At 48.7% G+C, this 8867-nt stretch overlaps 1 protein-coding gene across 1 annotated transcript in view; it reads left to right on the top strand.

Moving 5' to 3' along the window:
• The first annotated feature begins 60 nt into the window (after positions 1 to 60).
• Positions 61 to 8867, top strand: part of ANGEL1 (angel homolog 1) — a 323326-nt gene continuing 314519 nt past the window's right edge. The window contains exon 1 of the mRNA XM_032801921.2: positions 61 to 1505. The gene's annotated coding sequence lies outside the window, so the exon portion shown is untranslated. The remainder of the gene's footprint in view (positions 1506 to 8867) is intronic.

Here is an 8867-nt window from a genome sequence, read left to right as displayed (position 1 = left end):
GCTTTCTCCGCATCTAAGATGGCGGGTGAAAGGGCTTTAACTGACTTTTCTAGGCTTAACATTGAGTCACCTCTAGGGTAGCTTCAGTGCGCTTGCGTGGAACGACCTCCAGCCTCTTTTTCTGACTGACCGACATGAGCGGCTCTACTGCGCACGCGCGGCCAGGTCTGCTGTCCGTTTTGTTATGGCGCCGCGTGCGTCTTTAGATGTGAAGTACGTGAAGGAGAGGGACCTTAGTGAGCCCACTCCTTTGTGTATGCGACAGGGAGCCTCCGTGCTGGGCCACCGTGCCCGCAGCCTACCTTACTCTTCAGCCGGGGGCCGCAGGAGTGGGCATGAGGAGGGAAGGGGCAAAGCGAGAGGGAATGAGGAGAGGGAGCTGCAACTGCTTGGTAAGCAGCTACAGCTCTCAATAAAACCTCCACGGTGTATATCAGCCAAAGGCTGTTATCTGTGCCTGGCAGCCTTGGGCATCCAAAGAGACTTGATGGAAGAAGAGGATGGAATCTGAGGTTGCCAGGATTAGTCTCCCTCATGTTTAAAACTTAAAAGTACCACAGGCTGGCTTTTCTCCCGCCATGAGTTATCACGAGCACTACACTGGAAGGGAGCATCTTCATTAAAGAGGAACGTGGTTATCCCTACCCAACAACTGGCTTGTACAGGATAGTGTGCAAGCCTTGAGTACTAGCCAAATGCCTGCTTGTGGGGTTTGAATCTTTTATGGCTCAGAGTGATGAAGGGAGTCTGCAGGTTGGATAGACCATGAGTTCCTGAGGCTGTTGGATGGTCTGAATACAGTATAAAGGGGTAACAACAGAGCCCCCTTGAGTGACAGTCTTTTCCGCAGTCTTTTTGGCCAAAACAATGAGAGCGTTTAAGGCATGGGGAGAACAAGGGAGGAAACAGCAGAATTTTAAGATATTTGGCCAAAGGGAGGGGGAAGCAGCAAAATGAGGTAATTAGGAGACCTAGAAAGTAAGTGAAGGGTGAGAAGTACCCCTACCCTTCCAGATGATTGCGAAAATCGGCTAGTGGATAAATATGAGAGTATGATGCCACATAAGTGCTGGAGAAACCAGGCCCAATGATCAAGAGAGAGACTGTGTTCAGGCCTAATGGAGACAAGATATTGTGACGAGAGTAGTGTCATGAACTCTGCCAGAAATGGGGATTTACCTGCTCCATCTGCAAGTTTGCCAGAGACTGAATGATTTGCCTTAGGATATGAAGAGCAGTTTTATAAAGAGTTCAGATAAAAACTAAAATAAATTCTTTGAGCAGAAGTGGAGAGAAACAATAATAAATACATTCAGATGGTGTTTGTGTTCAAGAATCTGAAACATCACCGTTAAAAATGGCAGACGTAGGCCAATAAATTCCTGAATGCGTGAGAAGAGGAAATCACCTCCAACCCAAACTTACAGTGGGTAAAACAACCAGTCACAAGTGGAAAAGGAAACAAAAATGCCTTGCGTGTCAATTGAAAGGATGACCCAGATGAGGTAGGGATTTCTGATCCTATTGAAATTGTACCACAGGATGGCAAGCACCTCCAACCTCATTAGTCTTAAGTGCTTTGAAGGGACACAAAGAAGGAAACAGGTAGGCTGTTCCTACAATATATTATTTGAGGCTTTAAATACTAACATTGGGCCTCTATTAGAACATCAGATCCAAACAACACACCTCTTGACTTTGGGGTATGTCAGATTCAGTGTGTTAAATTCAGATCTCAAGACTAGGTGTTGTGAATCCCTTTCCATTTCCAGATTTGGAGAAGGAGGAAAGATGATAAGAATACTTTTTTAATTTATCTCCTACTCCCAGGCCCGTCTCTGGTTTCTGCAAGCCCATCCTGAGCCCCAGAGGTATCCCTCACTGAGCTCTCAGTATAGGGTTGTGAACCTGGGTGTTGGTAGAAGGAGGGTTTGGGGGGTGGGGCAGTCTGTGTGTGGTGTGGGAGTGTTTTGGAAGTGGTGAAGATCAGCCATTCACCTCAGATGGTGCCAGTGTCAGGGAAGAATGACCCCAGACTTCCATGCAAAAGACAACACCAGGTAGGAAGACAGGTATGGGGGAGGGTCTCTCAAAGGTCTGTTGGATAGTTTGGGTAAGCATCTGAACTTTTAAATATTTATCTGAAACAAACACCAAATCATTTGAAGCCCAACCCACTCCTTTCATTAAAATATGTTGGGTTTTTTTGCAATGTTGGGGCCAGTTTCCTTGTGCTCTTATATGCATTTTTGTTATGTCAGGATCTGGTTTATCATATGCTTTTATGTGGATATTGAAAATGCTGATAGGCTACTTTTGCCTCTTCCTATGTATATTCATGCATTGCTGAAGCTATTTTCCTGTATGTACATGTACATGTTTCTATATTAATTATGGCTACTCTAAAGATTGCTTTCCTGTGGGCTTGTATTTGAATTTGAGCAATGTTGGGAGTGTGTTTACTGCATGCTCCCATATATCTTTAGCTGTGTTGTGCCTCTTGTACTGCATGTTCTTCTGTGTGTGTTTTGTCAATTTTCAGAGAAGGAGAGGACATCATTTAGTTCTTGCTCCTATAAGTATATTTGTATTGTTGAGCTTGGAATTTGTATGTTTTTTTATCTCTGTAGTACTAGAAGCAGGGCAAAATTAGTCAAAGGTGAGAAAAATATTATATTTATTTTAGTGAAGTCTGTCAGGGGAAACTTGGGAAGTATAAAATCCTCCATATTCTAAAGCATGGGTCAGCAGCCTTTCAGTAGTGTTGTGCTGAGTCTTCATTTATTCACTCTAATTTAAGGTTTTGCGTGCTGATAATACATTTTAACATTTTTAAAAGGTCTCTTTCTATAAGTCTATAATATATAACTAAACTACTGTTGTATGTAAAGTAAATAAGGTTTTTAAAACGTTTAAGAAACTTCATTTAAAATTAAATTAAAATGCAGAGACCCTGGACCGGTGGCCAGGACCTGGCAATGTGAGTGTCACTGAAAATCAGCTTGCGTGCCACAGGTTGTCTACCTCTGTTCTAAAGGCTACATTCCTTTCAGCTGTAAAGTAAAAACTAGAGTTGGCTCTCATGTCGTCTTTCTGTAGAAAAACCAAACTGTGATAACTGAAATTTTGCTAATACAAAAACAAAGGCTTCATGAGTCTACTGACTAATTATAACCTATCAAAACATATATGGTTTTATAGAACTATTAGGAAGTATAGCTTTTTTCAGATTGTAGCTACTAGAGGCTGACATGGTCACATATACACAAACAGGTCTGATCTCGAAGACACTTGAGCGGGAAAGGATAGCAGTGTATACGTACAAAAATAGGGTTGCAACTATACATACAAAATGATGGGATATAAAGTAGCTGTTATGACTCAAGAAAGAGATCTTGGAGTCACTGTGCATAGTTCTCTACAAACGTCCACTCAGTGTTCAGCAGCAGTCAAAAAAGCAAACAGAATGTTAGAAATTATTAGTAAGGCTAAGGTTTTGTCATGGTTATTTTTAGTAAAAGTCATGGTCAGGTCATGAGCAATAAACACAAATTAATGGAACCCATGACCTGTCTGTGACTTTTGCTGCTGCGGCTCCATGGTTTTCCCCCAGCACCATGGTGTCTGGGAGCTATGGGATTCCCCCTCCGCCCACGGCAGCTAGGAGCTGCATGGTGACCATATTTCCCAAAGAGAAAATGCGACACCCCAGCCGCTTGCCAAAGGCGTCCCCCCCTCCCCGTGCAAGGCTGTCGCCCGTCGCTGAAACCCTGGGGAGGGCCCCCTGTCACTGCTGTCGCCTGTGGATGGAACACTGCCAGGGCCCCACCGGCTGTCAGCTCCAGAGTCCTGCAGCCCCTGGACCTGAAGCAGAGAATGTCACAGAGGTATCTGGAAGTCACGGATTCCATGCCTTCCATGACCTCTGTGACATAAACATAACCTTAACTATTAGGAAAGGGCTAGATTGGGGTCGGCAACCTCTGGCATGTGGCTTGGCGGCAAGCCGTGGCCAGCACATCCCTCGTCGGCACTGCTTCTCACAGCCCGTTGGCCTGGAGCAGTGAACCACAACCAGTGGGAGCTGCAGTCAGCCGAACCTGCAAATGCGGCAGGTAGACAAACTGGAAGACAGGATAGTGGGCTAGATGGACCATTGGTCTGTCCCAGTATGGCTGTTCTTATGTTCTTTAAATGTTACTGTGCTGGGTTGTTTTGGTATTTCTCCCCTACAAGAATGTTAAATTTAATTACGTTATGATCACTATTACTGAGCTCTTGAGTTATATTCACCTATTGAACCAGATTCTATGCACCACTTTGGACTAAGTCAAGAATTGCCTCATTAATAGTGCAATCACTAATGCTACTTCAGTCATTAATTGCGTCTAAAAATTTTATCTGCATCCTATCCTGAGGTGACACATCCCCAGCCAATATGGAAATAGTTGAAATTCCCCATTATTATTGGGCTTTCTGTTTTTGTAGCCTCTCTGATCTCCTGGTCAAGGTGATCAGTAGTATATTCCTACTGTTATACTTTTATTATTCAAGCTTGGAATTTCTGTCCATACAGATTCTATGATACTTTATACTTTCTTTCACCCATAGTGCCATCCCCCCACCGTCTGACCTACTCTATCATTCCTATATATTTTGTACCCTGGTACTATCATGTCCCATTGATTATCATGATTATCCAAGTTTCTGTGATGTGTGTTATATCTATATCCTCATTTAATGCCAGGCACTTAAGTTAATCCATTTTAGTATTTAAACTTTTTGCATTTGTATGCAAACACTTCTAAAGTTTGTCAATATTTAGTTGTCTGCTTTAACTTATAGTGTGCATCTATAGGCCATTGCAGCAGATCAGAACAGTTTGGAGATCAGTGTACTCTTAGCATACTCATTCCCTCCTCCAGTACATCCCCTCTCTTTCCTATCCACGTATCCAGCATGCCATGCATGGGAATTCTTCTTATGCTGTGGTTATTTTCTGGTGGAGAGATCTGCTGTGTTTGTGGTGCTGTTATATAGGTGTTCTGTTCCCCAAAATCGAGGATGTGGTGTGGTAGAAAACTCTACAGGCAGCATTTTCCTTTGTTTTTGGTTTGCTATTAAAACCTTAGACGCAAAGACTAAGACACTTACCAGGACGCTACGATACAGTAAGTCCTCATAATGCTTTTGCCCCTTTGCCTCCCTGCCAGTGGAGATAGGGAATTGATGATATGAAATAATGACATGGATGTGGTAAAGAGAGATGTGAAAGGGTTCCTTTTAAGGGCATCACTTGTGTTAAGTGATGCAGGACAACTTTTTCATCACCAGTGTGCCCACACCACATTATTTATCCCCAGTTAAGCTACTTCCGTGTGAGATAATTATGTCCAAAACACCTGTGTTGTTTTTAAATAACTGCGCCACGTTCTGGGCAGACATCCTATGGTGCATTACTCTATCACTAGGCCTTATAAATTCTGGAATTTTCCTCACTGCTCTTTGTGGGATACCAATTGGAAGACACAGGAATTGTGAAACTTGTGGTCAAACTAAATAATTTCTATGATTCCTCTCATTTCATCCCATCATCCATCTTGTTACAGGCCAGTGCCATTTTCAAAACACTGTCAGGAAGCATGGAGAAAAGTTGCTGAGTGCTGTGACCCTCATGATACCTAATATAAACAGGCTGCTGCACATATATATCAAGTTGTTCAGTGACTTCAGAACCAGGGTGATACAAGCATCTGAGGTGGAGATGGCTGAAATTGAGTAGACACATTTACTTGAACTTTTCCTGGAATGGCTTCACATGGTGGACTGCCACTTTTGGGCTCAGCTAAAGCACTGACTGGTGGGACAAGACAGTGCTCCAGACCTAGGATGAACAACAGTAGCAGCAGAATTTCAGGATATCAAAGGCCACTTTCCTAGTAATCTCAGCAGAGCTCACCCTGGAGCTGCAGAGATTGCACACATACATAAAAGCTGCCCTGAGCATGGAGAAGCGCGTGGCCGTTGTCATGTGGAGGCTCACCACACCTGATTGCTACTGGTTAGACACTGACCAGTTTGGTATGTGTTGCTATTTCTCCTGTCATTCTTAGAGATGCAAGTTACCTTCTACTTCCATGGCTTATGAAGCCTTTAATTAGACACTTGGATAGGAGAAAGGACCTGTTTAGCTATACCCTGAGCAGTTTCAGAATGACAGTGGAATGTGCATTTAAAAGGTAGATGGAGGCACCTGATGTCGAAGCTGGAGGCAGCTGATAGCTCAGGGGCAGTGTAGCGGCCTTGGCCGGGGCTCAGCTCCGGGTCGCAGGGGCTGAGCGAATGAAGTCTGTAGTCCAAGCCCTTAGATGGGGCGGGGCAGCGCTACAAGCAGTCTAGGGGCTCTGGCCCTTTGGGGCGGGGCAGCGCTACAAGCAGTCTAGGGGCTCCGGCCCTTTGGGGCGGGCAGCGCTACAGCAGTTGGGGTCTGGGGGGCAAGTTCAGTAATAGGAAGGGGGATGGAGTTTGCCACACTTAAGGGGTGGCAGGGGGATACGCGGCCCGCCACCTACATGCGTTCCAGCCCAGGGCCTAGTAGCGGCTGTCGCCGCTAAGCGGTCAGTGGGCGTTGGCCCGAACAATGACCGGGTGAGCGCGGTTCCCGGAAACAACCCCCCACGACCGGATGTCAGGGGGGATCCTGGCGATGCACGACGACCATCGGCTGGGGTTGCTGCAGTGACTTTGTCGGTCAACGCGCCCCTCGGCTGCTTCCTACTCCCCCTCCCTGGTACTGCCCTTCGCCACAAAGGCGTCTCCAAGAGGAGTTCCACAGTAATCTCGGTCTCCTCTCCTGGCTCCAGAGCCGGGGGGGGGGTCCAGTACACACAAGGTTCGGGATAACAGGGGGTCAGGCGGTCAGGTCCAAGTCCTCAGCATTCTGGCGGTAATCGGGCAGGTGCCGGTCCACTCCTCGGGGTACTGGGGTCCAGGCGGTCCGATCCAGTCCTCCGCAGGGCGAGCGTCCGAAGGCGCGGCCCGCTGCTCTGGATGCTGGCCCCAGGGGAGGTCAGGCCAGGACCCCTCTGGATACCAAGCGAGGGGTAAGCCAGGCCCAGCGGGAGCTCGGGCACCCACGTCTGCCTTATCCAGCGGCCTCCTAACTGAGGGCTGGGACCGGGTTTTTATACTTCCTGTCCCGCCCCCTGACTTCCTGGGGGCGGGAACAGGCCGAGGGGGCCTTGCACTTCCGGTCCCACCCCTTGACTTCCTGGGGGCGGGGATAGGCGGCCGGGCCTCTGCCCGGGGCTGCAGGGTTCCTAGCCTATGCCCTGTCTCAGGAGCGTGGGGGAGGGGACCCCCCTCGCTACAGGCAGGCAAACTTTTTGGCCTGAGGGCCACATCGGGTTTCGTAAATTGTATGGATGGCCGGTTAGGGGAGGGGGTTGTGGCTCAGCCCGCACCTCATATCTGCCCTCCCCCTGGGACTCCTGCCCCATCCAACCCCCTCTGGGAACCCTGCCCCATCCACACACCCCCACTTCCTGTTTCCTGACTGCCCCCGGACTCCCGCTGCCCCATCCAACCCCTCCTCTCATTTCTGATGGCCTCCCCAGGACCCCTGCCCCATCCAGCCTCCGCTTCTCCCTGTTCCCTGACTGCCCCCAGAAGCCCTGCCCCTGACTGCCCCCTGCCATGCCATCCAACCCCCGTCCTTCCTGACTGTCGCCAGGACCCCTGCCCCCATTCAACCCCCTGTTTTCTCCCAACCACTACCCCAAACTCCCCTGCCCTCTGTCCAACCCACCCTGCTCCATGCCCCCTTACCGCGCTGTCTGGAGCACCGGTGGCTGGCGGCGCTCAGCCAAGCTGCCCAGCTGGAGCTAGGTTACGCTGCTGCTGCTGCCGCCACCACCACCATGCAGTACAGAGCACCGCGTCAGGCCGGGCTCTGCAGCTGTGCTGCCCCAGGAGCTGACAGCCCCACCGCCCAGAGCATTGCGCTGGTGGTGGAGCTAGCGAGCTGAGGTTGCGGGAGATGGGGGACAACAGGGGAGGAGCCAGGGGCTAGTGTCCCAGACCAGGAGCTCGAGGGCCAGGTGGGAAAGTCCTGCGGGCCAGATGTGGCCCGCAGGCCACAGTTTGCTCACCCCTGTGATAGCTGCTCAGGGCCACCTGGGGGGGGGCAAGTGGGGCAATTTGCCCCAGGCCCCGAGCTCCGCAGGGGCCCCCAAGAGAACGGCTGAGGCTCCCACCCCGGCCCAACCCCGGCTCTGCCCCTTGCCCGGAGCCTCAGCACATCCAGGAGTGTCCCTGAACAGCTCAACAGTGTGGCTCTGGCTCAGGAGCCCCACCGGAGCCACAGTGCAGCTGTCAAGGGAAACTGCCGGATGCACTGAGGCTCCAGGTGAGGGGGGAGTCAGGGGTAAGGGGCCGGGATCAGGGGGTTGGCTAAGGGGCAGGTATCATAAACAGATAGCTAAGGGTTAATGTTTCTTTTACCTGTAAAGGGTTAACAAAGGGAACCAAACATCTGACCAGAGGACCAATCAGGAAACCGGATTTTTCAAAGCTCAGGGAGGGAATTTTTGGGTATGTGTCCTTTGTCTGTGTCTCTAGTGCTCTCTCGGCTCTGAGAGAGGATCTCTCTACCTTCAGGTTTCTAATCTTCTGTTTCCCAGTTGTAAGTACAGGTATAAGACAATATAGGTTTTTATATTGTTTTTGTATTTACATGTGTGTAATTGCTGGAATGTTTTAAATTGTAATTCTTTTTGGATAAGACTGTTTATTCATTTTTTCTTTTAAGCAATTGACCCTGTATATTGTCATCTTGATACAAAGACCATTTTTATGTCTTCTTCTTT

Source organism: Chelonoidis abingdonii, chromosome 4 (genome assembly GCF_003597395.2).
Source record: "Chelonoidis abingdonii isolate Lonesome George chromosome 4, CheloAbing_2.0, whole genome shotgun sequence".
NCBI lineage: Eukaryota > Metazoa > Chordata > Testudines > Testudinidae > Chelonoidis > Chelonoidis abingdonii.
Note: the sequence above shows the minus strand (reverse complement) of the source record. Positions and strands in the feature narration are given on the sequence as shown.